Source organism: Chiloscyllium punctatum, chromosome 45 (assembly GCF_047496795.1).
Source record: "Chiloscyllium punctatum isolate Juve2018m chromosome 45, sChiPun1.3, whole genome shotgun sequence".
NCBI lineage: Eukaryota > Metazoa > Chordata > Chondrichthyes > Orectolobiformes > Hemiscylliidae > Chiloscyllium > Chiloscyllium punctatum.
In genome coordinates this window covers 9,549,073-9,566,114 of record NC_092783.1, presented here as the reverse complement: position 1 = coordinate 9,566,114, position 17,042 = coordinate 9,549,073, and the positions used below count along the sequence as shown (strand labels likewise).

General features: G+C 39.2%; 1 protein-coding gene across 3 annotated transcripts in view; it reads left to right on the top strand.

Annotated features, from left to right (window-relative positions):
- LOC140467148 (protein phosphatase 1 regulatory subunit 12A-like) overlaps window positions 1–17,042 on the top strand; it is a 271,396-nt gene that overhangs the window by 44,382 nt on the left and 209,972 nt on the right. Inside the window, exon 1 of one of the 3 annotated variants that reach the window (XM_072563241.1) lies at window positions 9,066–9,082. The exons of the other annotated variants lie outside the window; for them this stretch is intronic. The gene's annotated coding sequence lies outside the window, so the exon portion shown is untranslated. Of the gene's footprint in view, window positions 1–9,065; window positions 9,083–17,042 lie in introns of those variants that run through there. 3 annotated transcript variants of the gene reach the window in all.

The following is a 17,042-nucleotide window of genomic DNA, read 5'->3' as shown; positions in this document are numbered from 1 at the left end:
TGAAGACAGGACTAGGAGGATACAATCATTGTTTAAAAATTTGACCTTTCCGGGCCTAACTCCGGAACAGGTATCGGTCTTAAATGCTCCCCTAACAGTCCAAGAAATACTTGACGCAATCAGGCAACTTCAGAGCGGTAAGGCATCTGGCCCAGATGGTTTTCCATCTGAATTCTATAAAGAATTCACTGAAATATTGGCTGGTCCACTTATGGACATGTATAACTATGCATATCATCCAATAATATTAGAAGGGTTTTGAATATGATTCAAACCTGCCATCAGGGTTGAATGGTCATATTTGTTTTACACATTGGAAAGGTGTTTACCAAATGGGTCTCAACATTGTATAGTGATCCCAAAGCAGTTGTGGTTACCAATGGATTAGGTTTGGATAGCTTCAGTGTGGGTAGGGGCTGCCATCAGGGATGTCCTCTCTTGCCATTGTTATTTATGCTAATAATTGAACCACTAGCAGAAGCTATACGGGCTGATCCTAATATAACGGCCCCAAGGATTGGTACAGTAATACATAAAATTACCCTGTATGCGGATGATGTTCTTCTATTCCTCAGTAATCCTCTGATGTCCATATGTTGCTTAATCCACATTATTAATACATTTAGCGCATTCTCAGGCTATAAAATTAATTTCTCAAAATCGGAGGCTATGCCAATGGGTGGCCTTGCTATGATACCCCATTTAGTGGATGGATCCCATTTTCCCTTTCGTTGGTCCCTGGAGGGTTTCTTATATTTAGGCATTTTTATTACCCCACTATTTGGTCAGTTATACAAGGCTAACTTTGTGCATTTACTGGAAAGGATAAGGCAGGACCTCCAGCGATGGGGAGACCTTCCAATTTCCTGGCTGGGTAGAATAGCACTAATTAAAATGAATGTCCTGCCCCGTCTCCTATACCCTATGAGAATGCTTCTGGTGATGCTGCTGAGGCTGGCACTACATAATTTATATGGCTGGTTGGGTTCCTTTATCTGGAATCATAAACGGCCCCTCATTAAGCTGAAGAAGCTACACCTTCCACAGGCAAGGGGAGGATTGGACTTCCCAGATTTTAGGAAATATCAGTTAAGTTCCTTATTAAGTTACATAGCTGATTGGGTCTTGTTTGATCCACAATCAATCTGGCTGGACATCGAGACTTCTCAAGTAAAATACCCACTTATTAACCTTTTATTTCCAGACAAGAGGAAAATCATTACGGATCACTGTAAAAACCCTATAATACTAAATACAGTTAAAGCTTGGAATATAATGTGGCAAAATGAGGGCAACTCACATAAAACATCCCCCTATGTGCCAATAGTGGGAGCATGGGGATTCCAACCGGGGTTTACAGATGCCACTTTTAAAATTTGGAGATCCGGGGGTATCTCATGTCTAAGGGACCTGTTTAAAGGTGGGGTCTTGATGTCTTTTGAACAGCTGCGTCAGAAATTCGGATTAACTAATGGAGCCCTCTATCGATACTTCCAAATTCGAGACTATATACAGAAGAAGACTACGTTATTAGATAGTCTTTATAAATCAGATAGAGAATGTAGAGTACTACGACAAATGGGGGTATCCTCCATCAGTACTATTTATCATTTACTACATGATGAAGTATCGGGAGATATGGACAATCTGCTTAAAACATGAGATCAGGAATTGGGACTAGAAATCTCTATAGAAACGTGGAATGACATTTGGGAAAACGCCAGAAGAATCACCATTAGTAACACAACTCAGGTTATCCAGCTGAAGATACTTCATAGGGCCCATATAGTACCGGATCGATTGGCAAAATTTAAGGCAGGGTCATCTCCAATGTGTCCCAAATGTAAAATAGAGGTGGGCATTCTTGTACATTGTCTATGGACCTGTCATAAGATCCGTAGATACTGGACTAAAGTAGCAAGTGCCCTGACAGAAGTTTTAGGGACGGAAATTAAAGTGGACCCCGTATCTCTCCTTTTGGGCTTTTCGAACTTATCCTCCCTGGACATGCATGGGACGAGACTATTTTCTATTCTCTCTTTCTGTGCAAGGAAAAATATTTTGGTAAACTGGGTGGCTGAGGGCCCCCCTGGACTTTCAAATTGGCTCAGATTAATTATGGAATGTATTCCCCTTGACTTCCTTACAAATATGGTGCACTGAAAGGCCGAATTATTTTATAAAACACGGCAGCCCTTCTTGAATTATATGAATACAGATATTTCAGTTATCCTAACAAGGGCTTTTATTTAATCGAGCTTACGAACCTGGCTGGTCCGGGGCCCCTTGGGAGAGGAATCCCGCACGAATACGGGTTTTGTTACATTTGATGTTAACACATTCTGAGCATGTATCTCACAACCCAATTTCTATGTTATCCGCTGTTTTTTTTCTCTTTTCTCTTATTTGAATAATGTAAGAGATTTAAATATACACTCTGGTTAGTTGTAGGTTAGATTAGTAGTTAGGTGAGTTTTGTTTATTTTTCTCGCTATTTTTCTTTTGTTAAATTTTGGTTATTATATATTTAAGGTTTAATTGTATATCAATGTTTGTACTTGAGAATTTTGTTTATTTTTGTAAACTTGCAAAAATGTTAAATTTCTAATAAAAATATCTATTGAAAAAAAGTCCATATAGATCACATCTACTGCTCTGCCCTCATCAATCATCTTTGTTACTTCATCAAAAAACTCAATCAAATTTGTGAGACATGATTTCCCACGCACAAAGCCATGTTGACTATCCCGAATCAGTCCTTGCCTTTCCAAATACATGTACGTCCTGTCCCTCAGGATTCCCTCCAACAACTTGCCCACCACTGAGGTCAGGCTCACTGGTCTATAGTTCCCTGACTTGTCCTTACCACCCTTCTTAAACAGTGACACCACGTTTGCCAACCTTCAGTCTTCCGGCACCTCACCTGTGGCTATCGATGATACAAATATCTCAGCAAGAGGCCCAGCAATCACTTCTCTAGCTTCTCACAGAGTTCTTGGGTACACCTGATCAGGTCCTGGGGATTTATCGACCTTTAACCATTTCAAGACATCCAGCACTTCCTCCTCTGTAATCTGGACACTTTGCAAGATGTCACCATCTAGTTTCCTATAGTCTATATCTTCCATATCCTTTTCCACAGTAAATACTGATGCAAAATATTCATTTAGTATCTCTCCCATTTTCTGTGGCTCCACACAAAGGCCGCCTTGCTGATCTTTGAAGGGCCCTATTCTCTCCCTAGTTAACCTTTTGTCCTTAATATATTTGTAAAACCCCTTTGGATTCTCCTTAATTCTATTTGCCAAAGCTATCTCATGTCCCCTTTTCACCCTCCTACTTTCTTTATACTCTTCTAAGGATTCACTCGATCTATCCTGTCTATGCCTGACATATGTTTCCTCCTTTTTCTTAACCAAACCCTCAATTTCTTTAGTCATCCAGCATTCCCTATAATTACTGGCCTTCCCTTTCACCCTGACAGGAATATACTTTCTCTGGATTCTTGTTATCTCATTTCTGAAGGCTTCCCATTTTCCAGCCATCCCTTTACCTGCGAACATCTGCCTCCAATCAGCTTTTGAAAGTTCTTGCCTAGTTGAAAAGCATTCCATATGATGCCTCTACAGGGAATGTGGGTCCTGTACGTGTCATCTTCATTGATACGATTGAAGCATCCTTCATGAAATGCATAGGTTTTAAAAATTTGTTTGCTTAGTCTCATGTCAGAATGATGCTGCACAGATTACTTCGATTTGCCAAGCCGATAGCATATATGGTTGTCAGCTGCACACCCTATACAATGAAATGGATTAGTGAACAGATCTCTGTAATAGGTAACATACTGACTGTGCTGAATTAGCCCTTTTTTTTAACAGCACTCAACTAATGTTTGACTGTATCATCTGTGATTCTGGAGTGGGATTACTCTCACGAGTTCACTTTTTATCCAATAGTGAAAGTATCACTTACTTTTTTTGGCCTTTCTTGCTCTTGCATGATTGACTGTAATCTTGACCCCTCTGATTTCTCATTTACGTGCATCACCTCAAAGCACAGCGTTAACTTTTATGCACGTGGGTGAGTTCAACTCTACCTCATTAGTAACACTCTTGACTCCTCCATTGTTGCTCACTACAAAATGCTAACTAGTATTTTCATTCCTTTAATTGAATATTGGGAAGAATGAAACCATTGATTTTGATCCAAAATCTGTTTCCTTGTTACCCATTGTTGTCAAATTGAGAGCATAGCAGGTTGCTGGATGTGAATTGGCCAGAAAGCAGAGATGGGTGTGTTTATAAAAAATATTTCTTTAATTCAGTTTTGTGGATGTGCCTTCAGCTGCTACAGCTTAAATTTTGGAGTTCCCTCCATTCAACTTTCCACCTCAAAACTTACCTTTTTGACCAAGCTTTTTGTCATCTTACCTAATATGTGGCTCAGTGTCAAAGCTTTTCTTATTAGGTTGTTGCCATGCAGTGTCTTGGAGCATCTTTTATTACCTTAAAAATGCTACATTTTGTATGTGGACAATCTGTCCAATTTTTAAGCTTTATCATTTAATAAAAAATCATCTTTGTTGTTCGTATAATGCTGAATGCTCTCGCATTTCATCATATTGTAGAACATAGAATAAGCCCTTCAGCCATCTGACACTGTATTGCTCATTATTATTTTTATGTGTTCATTTGCAATTTCTTTGTGTTCTCTCAGTGTATTAGCACCTACCTAGCTTTATATTGTTATCAGATTTAGATGCATTGCTCTCAATGTCTTCATCTTGGAACTTTTAAATCAGCTTGTTCCGAGATGTAATAACACATCCCTGGAGCAGGTGGGACTTGAATCTAGGTCATTCTTGGCCCAGAAGTAGGGATGCTAACACTGAACCACCAAAATCCCAAATACCTTCATGTCGGTGATTTGTATACTGTATACAGAGGAACTTTGATTATCTGAACAAGTTGGGTGGACACTATTGTGTTCAGATAATTGATTATTCGGTTAATTGATTCAATGCCTTTTGTCTGAGGCTTGGAGTTTTCTGTTAAGTCTGCTCCCCATTCAGGAGATGAGGCAGCAGCACACTGTGCGTGAGCTTCTGTCCACACCCCCCCCCCCCCCCCATCCTGTCCAGCACCGCTCCCCCATCCGTCCGCCCCCAATCCCGTCCAACACTGCCTCACCTGTCCAGCACCACCCTCCGCCCCCCCCCCTCCCCCAACCCTGGCCAAGCCACCATCACCCCACCCCCACCCCCAGTCTGTCTCCAACCCCGTCCGCCCCCCCCTCCGGGTGGGCAGCCAGACCGGACTCCAACAGCAAGACTCCTGCTGCTTGTGTGTGTGCATGCGTGTATGTGTTTGGGATGGGGGGGGGGCGTTTGGGGGGAGAGAAGAGAATCCAAATAGAACGTTTACGTGTACACCCACGTGTTACTGCAACTTCCTGACAGGTTCCACCTTTGCCCTGTACAGGGCAATCACCCCTGTGTAGAACTCTAGGGAAAGTGTTGGGGAAAAGAGAGCGGCGGGTTGGGGGGGGGGGGGGGGGGGGGATCAGTCGTTTGGAGACGGTGCCTGAGCTCCCATTGATGTCCATGACTGTTCTCAGCAGCATTTCAGTAAACCAAGTTCACTTTTAATCACCGTTAGCAAAAGATGCGATCAGTGTTAGAAACAGGTCTTTGATGTAATGTTTCAATCAGGAGCTTGAGATTTTCTTTGAATAATCCGAATTCAGGTAATTGGTATTTGGATAATCAAGATTCCTCTGTATTATGGAATCTCGAGATTCCAAAACCAAATTCTGTTTATTGCTACTCTGCTGCCTTTTGGTTAACCAATTCTCAATCTATATGATAACATATTATCCCCGCAACCTGATGAACCCCTGTCTTATGTTAAAACAAAACTTGCATTTTTTTTAAATCCAAAATCCCATCACAATTCAAGATCCTCGTCAAGATGACACTAAAGAATGGTGACATGATTCTAGGACATGGCTGGGTCTGAATGCCTAATTGTGAAGGTGCCGGAGTTCCAGTTCTGGCTGCAGTGGCATGCAGGGACTGTGAAGTGGTTGTAGACTGTGGGCTGGACATTGTGGTTTTGATTTGTTGGCAGCAAGGACTCATGGCAGAGGCGGGGCAGTGATCTGGACGTTACCTTTTTTGGCCATTCCTTTTATTTCTGCTGTTGTTTAATCTTGTCTTTTGTATTCTAAGATGGCATTGGAAAATGGTGACTTGTACCATTGTGTATTCCTTTGCTTGAGTGTCCGTGACAATAAAATCTAATAAATAAATAATAAATAACTATTTGTTTGCAAAGCACAGATATAATTTTGCCAGTGAATGACATAATACCTAATTCACCTCCATGATGTTCAAGTTCTATTTAACATAAAAAAATGTTGCTCCTTTCAATTGATTACAACACAAGGCATTGAGAGTAGCACTCCTGTATGGTGGAAAATAATTGCACTGTTAATGTCTTCCCATGTGATTCCCAGTACTGCTTGGAAAAGTTTGTTAGATGCGGCTTAATCAAAATGCATGTTCTTTGTCATTTGGAGTGGTATTTGTGCCCATCCTTCCCTAACAATGTTGTGGCAGTAGTGGTCACATTCGGTTTTTAAAATTGACCTGTTCAGGCGTGTTATGGCGCACCTCTAGGACAGATGGGAGTTTCACATGGGCCTTCTAACCAAATTACCACTGCATCAAAGAGTATTACCTTGGAGTAACTATGGACACCTGTAATGTTGAAGCTTTTCTGAACACTTGGAGTCTTCTGAGCTATGTGAAGTTCTTCAGTAGTTGAAGTGTCTCTCTTAAACACCCTTCTTAAAAGTAGACAAGTTAGTGAATTCCTTTGTAATTGATATTGCGTTGGAAGCATTGGTGCAATTGGCTGCTTTTTAATGAAGATCAGCTCTACTCACTCCATTTGCATTCTAACGCAGATCTTTACTTGTATATTGTTATGGACTAAGCTAGACCACTTGAAACATTCTTCAGCAGGCAGCTGACATCATAATTTTGCAATTTGTTTTGGTAAGCGTACAGTGAAAATCACCCGGATTAAGTTCGCCACGTTGACTAGATTTTAAAACAGACAAAACATTATTCACAAAATTACACAATGAAACACAAAGACCAGAATAAAGAACCTGTACTGAACTCAACTTGTCCAACTAGACTTAATTATGCTGTTCCGAATACACACATCAGTCCCAATAAGCAAACTCCCTTTAAAAACCAGTATAAGTGGAATACGTGCTTACAGGTTGAAGTTGAAGGGCAGAAAGAGTGAGTGAGTTTCCACCCAGCTCCCTGTTGAACTTCCAACCAGCTCAAGACTGAACTAAAACTGCTCAGCTCAGCTAGAGAGCTGACCACTCCCCTCTCTTTAAACAGGTCACCTCTAAAACATGACCACTTTGGCCTGAAGTCTCATCTATTTACACATAAACAAAAGCCCTCTGAAAGCCCTTTTCAAGTCTGTATCAAATCAGCTGGTTTATTTCCCCTCTGGAAAAAAAACCAAGGACAGCGTCTCCTTGAGCTAAGGAACAGCTATTAGGAATGAAAAGGGACTAGCTTTGTGACAATATTCAGAAACAACATGTAGATTCCAGTCAAAACATTGTGTGCTTCATTTTAATAAGGATTTTCATCACTGGGATCCCACTATTTAGATTTGCTAACTCTTTGTATCAAGTCATCTTTAATATAGTTTCTCATGTATTTCAATTTTGTTTTCATCATTTTGGTGTCTAATTTATAATCTGGTGTACTTTTTATGTATTAATGTCCTATAACCACCCAGATTTTTGTGCCTGTTTAAGGTTGAAATGTCCCATTTCTTCAGCCCTTAAATATTCATTGAAGCATCAATGGAAGGGTTGACATGTTTTTGGATGAAAATGATCCTTTTCTCATCTTCAGTAAGACAAATCCAAAGCCAGAATACCTGTAAAAACATGGGGCTGTTAAATTGACTGTTCAGCTTATACTTGTCCTGATGATACTGGCTACTGCAAAACACTGACTGTGAATCACCTTCTTCATTGCTGTCATTTCTAAAATAAAAGCATGTTTATGCAAATGTTTGGTAATTAGCACATGGGCATGTCATACTTTCAGAATTTTCTTTGCAAATATTGAATTCAGTCCCCTCTGCATGCCTATGATAGAACACAGTGTAAATCAAGACCATGCGATCTATAATAAGTTCACATTCCTCCTGTTGTACAATGGAATAATGTAATTATAGACTGCTTCATCACAGTACAAAAATAGATGATTGCAATCAGTTCAAACCTTTGGAGAATATTGAGTCAGAAATGTGAACACTTCAGCTTCTGAACCCAAAACTCATTTGGAAATTCTTTGCACATTTAAGTTTAAAATATGTTGCCATTCAGGATTTTATGGTCTAGAAAAAATAATATTCATATTTCCTGTTCATCCTCTTTGGATGGTGGTTGTTTTGCAAATGAGGTGTTTTCAAACATAATTTGCTGGAAGTTGCTAAATGATTTTCTTGATCTTGGAAGATCATAACACATTGCTTTAGGAATACCATAATTGAGTGCAGTTACCCATGAAGTTGAACTTCTGGTTAAAGCTCGAGTAATCCTTTAACTGAAGCTGAATTTGAAGTGGGAATTGTGAGGACTCTGGACAAATGCTTTAACCACCAGATCATGTTCGTTCTTTGCTCTGAAAAGGGTTGTTGGCTCAGCAGCTAGTTCTCAGGGTTCCTACAGCATTGCTGTGGTTGGGGTCATGTCATTGTGGGTTGCCACAGGTATAGATATTTTTAGTATTGCTTCCTTCTTAGTTATATGTAGGCATTAGAATATTCCTCTGACCACTTTGCCCTCTTTGTCACTCTGTTGTTTGCTCTCCTTCTCCCCCTCGTGTAAATGTAAAGAGTTGTGCTTTCTGTGCATTTTAAGTTAGTGAAAAAATAAGTAGCTTCATTATGCTGTGGTTATGCTGAACTACTAGTCTATATCTGGTATCTGCAAAGTATAAGCTATAGCTGGATCTTCTGAATCTGTGTGGCAAGTGAGAGCTCTTCTTTGTTTATGTAGATGTCTAGAGTGCTCCTGTTTTGCTGTTATACTTTCTTATATTTTAAGAAAATGGGTAAGAGTTTCAGCTTTTATCAAAATATTTTTGAAAACTACGTTAAGGTCATGAAGAACATTTCGGTACAGCAGTCCTTGAGCAATTGTTATAGCTGACTTTGCAACATTAGAGCTGTACTGAACTGTTAGAGAATAGCTTTTTGAAGTGGAACCTGCTATATTGCATTTTCTTGTCTGATCAGAAAAAATGTATTTGTTATGCTATGGTTTTGAACTTTACACAGCCAAAAATCACTGTATAGAACATAAATGTGGCGATGCAATTTCGACCACTGAAACTGTTAATAGCGTATTTAGTAGCATGTTCTTAAAGTATTGATTCACTTTCCCATATGATGTTTTCACAATTTAAAGAAACATTTTCAACTGCTGAGTTGGTGCAATATAAATAAGAAATTACATTCTAGTGAGTAAATTATAAGTAGCAAATTGAGACTTTGTAAAGGGATACCAAGCAGATCTTTACATTGATGCAACTAAAAGAATTTTGTTGAAGAAGACCGCTCTTTCTCTCTCCTCCCCTCCTCTCTTCCTCTCCTCATTGCTGTAGCCCAGTTGCTCTCGCCCTCTACCCTTCATCCCCTGGCCCCTGCCCTTATTTGTCTGTCTCTCTCATCTCCATCAATCCTGCAGTTTTTGGACAAGGAACCAGACTTTTTAAAATTGAGTAACAAGATGAGAGTGCACATTCTTTAACAGAGAACCAAACAACTGTGGACGCTGGAAATCAGAATCAGGGTTGCGCTTTACTTATGGATGAACATAGGCATTAGGAGATAATGTTTTTCTTGTCCCTTGCCTTCTTATTGTGAGAGTGTTAATGTCATAGCCGAGCTCTCTGATACCTTGCTTAAGCAGTCGTGTTTTAGTCCGTGCCTCAACTGGTTATAAAGGCTTCCATTGTCGTAGTCAGGTTTGATTCCATCATTCTTTACTTTTGTTTTAACTTGTACTTTACTGAAGAAAGAGTACTAATTTGAATAAATCAAAGGAAAAATTCCCAATTTTTATTGTGCTTTAGTTAATTTGGGCTGAGTGGAAATCACAAGTTGTAACAGGTTGGATATTGAACGGTCGGTCAATAAAAAAGCTTTGGTGGCATGTTCCCAGATGGGCTTGGTTTGCTGTGTTTAATTTCTTTTTCTTGCATAAATGTGAAAATCTGCTTGATATTCTGTTACAAATTTTCATCGTTTGCTACTGTTAATTTACTAATTAGAATTTAAAGTTTTATTTATATTGCACCATCGAGATGGGACAAGCTGGTATGTGTTGAGAGACAGACATGCTATCTGAAGAAATGAACACCAGAAGTGCAAAAGATTTTACTTGGTTTTGACTGATTAATTTAGATGTTATAAGTGACCTCCTACTGCACGAATAAAATGTTCCAATTTATTATTCTAGGAACTATTTGAATGGAAATTTGAAAAAAAATTGACATTTTCATTGATTACGATTTAATTATTTGTTGACGTAAATATTGCTGAAAGGGGAGATGTATTGATGTATCTTTATATCTTACATTTATTTGGACTACACATAAATGCCAAGCTTGAAATGATCACAATTTATGCAATCAACTGTTTCATGCTTAGAAAACATCAAATTTCTACTGTTGGATGTGATTCTGAACAAGTATTTGCTGAACAATCCTGAGGGTGCCAACTGGTATGTCAAAAACAAATGTAAGATAATCAATGGAGCTTATAGAGTATATTTGCTAGAAATAATACACGTGGGCTTGTTCTCTGCTAACAAAAGGGATATGTGTAAGCCTTGCTCTCTTCAGAATGGCCCTGTGAGCTTTGGGAGCTAATTGTACCCATTGCTTACTCCATGGAAATAGCTTGCATGTTTACAGTCAATTCGTAAGCTAATTAGAACTCTTGCCTCCTGTACTGTATATTTAACGATCGTTTAAAATTTAGCATTCTTGCATTTGTTCTGATGAGTGTAAGATGAAAAGTTTTGTCAACGTGTCTCTGTTTTCAGCAATGATAAAGTACTGCATTATCAAATGCCTATTTTTCGAACACTGGCAAGGTGTTACTTTCTTTTGGAAGTAACTGTGATTAAATCTATGTTTTAAATACACTCGCTGCCAAACTGAAGATCACGCTGCTCGGTTATCCTGCGTGTTGCTGTGATTTTTCACTGGATGTTGAAATTTGATCTGAGTTGTAGATAAAAATGTTATTGAACATAATTTGACTGCTCAGAATTTAACCACTCATGTTTCAGTGAAATGAATACACGAAAATGCTGGCAGTTTTGAGTTTCATATGCAAAGAGCAATGTGGCTCACCTGTTCTAATGTGAGAATGTTGTAAGATAAAAATTGATATCTTCGGTTCGTGTTTATTTGTGCAAGTCCCTAACTTGCAAAATTAATATCCTCCTGTGTTTGAAACCTATTCATTTTCCTGATTGTGATATACTATAGGCATAGAATGCTTTCTTTTTGGAGGACTGTTATGTGGAGATAAGGGTTAATTTCCATGATTTGTCACAGTAATTGTGAATCTCTCAAGTGATTGAAATAAGACTCTGATCCAGTAACATTTTGCACCAAATGATGCAATGATGTCACTTCTTCCATTCATCTGGAAGTTATTCATGTAGCACATGACCATGAATCAGTTGTTCTGTGGATCTTAGCACATTTGGAGAAGCTAGCTGCAAAGGCTATCAATTTTTTTCAGAAGCCTTTTGAATGAAGGAAGTCTGTAGGTTTATAGTGGGAATGTGTTGTCTCAGTTAGAAAAGTATTCAGTTTCTGGTCAATGGTAAAGACCCTTCTGCTCCTTACCATCCTGGGTGTTGATTTAACAGTGGTATTGCAGTTGAATGTCAAAGGGAGATGGTTGGATTCTCATGATGGAGCTGGTCAGTGCATAGTTTGAATGTTACTTGCTATATATCAGTCCAAATCAGAATGTGTTAATGTCTTGCTGCAAGTGGGCATGGGTATTCCAGTACCTGAGTGCCTCCAAATGGTACTTTCGATTGTACGAAGCAAAACTCATTGAAGCAGTTGAAGTTGGCTAGGTCTAGAACCGTACCCTGAGGAACTCCAACAATATCCTCAGGCTGAAATGATTGACCTTCAAAAACCATAACTATTTTGCTTTGTATAATTTCAACTAATTAAGAGTTTTTCCTGTCACTGTCATTTATGAGAGTTCTTGTGGGGCATCTTGAAACCATACTTGGTCAAATGTTGTCTTGATATCTTGGGTGATCACACTCTTCCTCACTTCTGGGCTTCAGCTTTTGATTTGTTGTCATGTGTACTGAAGTACAGTGAAAAACTTTGGAGCAGTACAGGCAGATCATAATAAGCAAGAATGTACAGAACAGAGGTTGGGAAAAGATTTAGACAGAGGAGTTACACTGCACAGGGCATGTGCTAAGTAAGATCAACGTTAGCAAGATCAGCATTATTTGAGACTAGAGAGTCCTTTAATCAGTCTAATAATGGCCGGGAAGAAGCTGTTCCTGGACCTCCTGGTGCATATGTTCAGGCTTCTGTATCGTGATGGAAGAGGTTGCAGGGGAGCATTACTGGAGTGGGATGGGTCTTTAATGTTGGTGGACTTTCCATGGCAACAAGATATGTAACTGGAGTCCATGAATGGGAGATCAGCTTCCATGATGGTCTGGGCTGTGTACACAACCTTATGTAATTTCTTATGGTCCTGGGCAGAGCAGTTGTCCTACTAGGCTATTACACATCTGGGCAGTATGCTTTCTATGGGGCATCAGTAAAGGTTAGTGAGGTTCCTTATGAACATGCCAAATTCCCTGATTCACCTGAGGAAGAAGAGGCATTGTTGTGCCTTCTTGACCATTGCATCTACGTGGGAGGTCCATGACAGGTTATTGGTTATTGTAACTTTGAGGAACTTGACATTGTCAACCCCCTCAACCTCCGCTCAGTTGATGTAGATGGGGGTGTGTTCCTTCTTTCTTTCTGAAGTCAACGGTCAGTTCTTTAGTTTTGCCACATTGAGAGACGTTGTTACCATTGCACCACATCACCAAACCCTCTATCTCTTTTCTTTATTCTGATTCATTGTTGATGTGGAAGTGCAGATGTTAGACTGGGGTGGGCAAAGTTAGAAGTCGCAGAACACCAGGTTATAGTCCAACAGGTTTACTTGAAATCGTACAAACTTTCGGAGGGCAGCCCTTTCATCGGGGCAGTCAGATGCACCTGACAAAGGGACTGCACTCTGAAAGTCTGTGTGATTTCAAATGAACCTGTTGGACTATAACCTGGTGTCATGTAACTTCTGACTCTGATTTATTGTTTGATATCCGTCCTACCACAATGATGTCATCAGCAAACTTGTAGATGGCATTTGGTCAAAATTTGGCTGTACAACTGCGGTTGAAGATGGTTACAAACGCTTCAGCCTTGTTTTTGTATTAATGTATTGGGCACATTTTTCTTGAGGATGGGGATATTTGTGGTGTCACCTTTTCAAAAGTTTTTAAAAATTTACTTGTGAGCTGTATGTATCATTGGCTGGCCAGCATTTATTGCCCGTCAATAGTTGCTCTTGAGAACATGGTAGTGAGCTGCCTGCTTGAATCGTTACAGTCCATATGGAGTAGGCTGACCCACAATGCCATTAAGGAATTCTAAGGTTAGTTGCTTAATTGTTTTAATTGGTCTATTGTTTATTCGGAGATGATGCTCCCTGGTTTAAAACACAGCAGCTGGGGAAATATCGCATCTATGTTCTGTTTATGCCCTGTTTAGACCTCTTGGCTTATGCTTCATTAAAATAACTTCGGATATCATGGATTTTATTTTTGGTGCTTAAAGGCCAAACTGAGAGCTTTGACTGCTGCAATAGCATTATGGTTGAGCTGAATGTCCGTGAATACATGTATATGGTCAACACAATTTAAGCTTCAAAATACAATGCATGTTAAAATATGTACAAATAATTCCAGTTACTGGATTCTAAGGAAACAAAATAAATACAACCTCCAGTTAAAATTTTTGTTGTTTTTTTTAAAGATTTTAATTGATTATGTTAACATAAAAGTAAGAATCAATGTAATCCTGTAGTTTATGGACATGGAACAGGATTTCCTTTAAATATGTGACGTGCTTTAGTTATGGATGAAGGTTCTTGCAAAACAAGTAAATAATTTCAGCCTGGTAGTTTTTGGACAACAAAATTGTGTTTGGTTTTAAAATACCTTAGAGCTGCTAAAAGGGTTCAGAAACTATTTACGAGGATGCTGTCAGGGTTGGAGGGTTTGAGCTATAGGAAGAGGCTGACTAGTCTAAGATTGTTTTCCCTGGAGCATTGGAGGCTGAGGGGAGACCTTTGGGAAGTTTGTAAAATCATGAGGGGCATAGATAGGGTGAATGGCCAAGGTCTTTTCCCCAGGGTAGGGGAGCCCAAAACTAGAGGTTATAGCTTTCAGGTGAGAGGGATAAAATTTAAAAGGGATCTAAGGGCCAACCTTTTCATGCAGAGGGTGGTATATGTATGGAATGAGCTACCAGGGAAAGTGGTGGAAGAGGGTACAATTATAACATTTAAAAGGCATCTGTATGGGTGCAGGAATAGGAAAGGTTTAGAGGGAAATGGGACGAGATCAGTTTAGGATATCTGGTCAGCATGGGTGAATTGGACTCAAGGGCCTGTTTCAGTGTTGCACATCTCAATGACTCTGGTTTGTTCAATGGTAGTATTTCTAATGCTCAAATCATTGCAATAGAAAGGAAAGCATTTGATGGATTGTCTACTGTAGCAGCATTTTGTTGATTTTTTTACTGGGTGTTTCTCTAACTTGGAGAAAGTGAGGACTGCAGATGTTGGAGATCAGAGCTGAAAAATGTGTTGCTGGAAAAGTGCAGCAGGTCAGGCAGCATCCAAGGAGCAGGAGAATCGACATTTCGGGCATAAGCCCTTCTTCAGGAATCCTGAAGAAGGGCCTATGCCCGAAATGTCGATTCTCCTGCTCCTTGGATGCTGCCTGACCTGCTGCGCTTTTCCAGCAACACATTTTTCAGCTCTGTTTCTCTAACTTCATGATTTCACAATGTGTTCTTGAAGAAGTAGAAGTAGGGGTAGGAGTGGGCCACTTGGCTCCACTTCATTCTATAAGATCATAGTTAAATTGCTACAGGCCTCAACTCATCTTATGTGTCAGCTCCTCAGCCCTCAACTCCTTGATATTTCAACAATCTAACTACTCCCCCTTTTAAATGCTGTGTAATCTAATCTGTGCAACTCTGCGGTAGAGAATTCCAGACATTCGTTACCATCTGGAAGATGAGCGTCCCTTTACACTGTCTTAAAAACCAAAAAAATTGTAGATGCTATAACTCAGTAACAAAAACCGAAATTGCTGGACAAGCTCATCAGAGTTCTGTGGAAGGGTTATTCAACTCAAAACCTTAACTCTGATTTCTCTCCACAGATGCTGCCAGACCCGTTGAGCTTTTCCAGCAATTTTTGTATTTGTTTCTGATTTATAGCATCTGGGAGAAGAAATTCTTTTGCATCTCAGTTGTAAAGAGCGTCCCTTTCCACTGTCCACGGATTCGCCTGCTAATGAAAACATGTTGTAAATTTTGCATAAGATATTGTTACTGAATGTCTGAACAGTTAGAAAGTTTTACAAGAGTGGAAGAGTTGAGAGAGATGGTGATAAGGTTGAGCTGGTGTCGCCAGTATACATGTGAATACTAATATCGGGCAGGTGTTGATTTATATTTTGCTTTACCAAAGTTAGTTTAGCACAGTATGCAAAGTTGTTCCATGTAATTTCAGTTAAGCTTCTTGGTCTATTAAAACAGTCATTGTGACATGTTGATAGACACACTATTTGTAATATAAAGATATTGCATAATTTTGGATTTCAGCACATTTTGATGTGTTCCTGCATCTGCAGAACAGCTATTGCAAAATAATTTTTTTGATAATTCTCTTAGCAACCAAGTTTATAAAGCACATTTTTGAAATGTCTCGGTTTGCTTAGAATTTGTACACATTCATAATTCATCGCTATCATCCTGAATAGATAGAAATTTGTTTCTATCTTTCTTTAAATTTTTAGAATCCCATCTTCTTGATCATTACCACCACTGACCTAAATTAACACCCACATTTATTTCCTACTTTTGGAAAGGTTGGTAATGTTTTAAAGATTTAATCATGTCTGAAATCTGGTCATGAAGTCAAAGACTTATTATTGGTCCAATGTTTTATCACCATGTGGTTTGTCATCTTTGAACTCTGCTATAGTGTAATGTGATCAAAAGTAATGAGTCGTGAACAAGCTGTTGACTGAATCCCCTTGCATATTAATGCACAAATGTTGAATCATCAATCTAGACAAGATACATAAGTTTGTGCTGCTTTAGCTAATATATATAGTTTACAAAATTCTGTGCTAAATATTAGAGTATGCAATTTAAAATTGGAAGTCACGTAATATTTCCAAATTTTTAAATAATATAAATCTAATAGCACTGCCTTGTGAGGAAGATGGAAAGATGTTTTAGGAGCATTTGAGCAGACTTTGTGAAAGAACTTTGTGGTAGCTGTGAGGTTGTCTACTTTTGTATAAGATGCAGATGTGCAGAGTGTTTGTTAAATGGTCTGAGTCGGAAAGTCTACACATACCAAAGCACCTGGACAAGTTTGTCAATGTGTCATAGGCAAGGTGCAACTAGCTATTAGGAAGGCTAATGAAAAATTAGCCTTTTATTGCAAGAGGATTTGAGGATAGAAGTAGTGAAATATTGCTTGAATTGTATAAGAGCTTGGATACACTACTTGAAGTATTTTGCACAGCGTTGGTCGTCTTGTCTCAGGAAAGATATTATTTGCCATAGAGGG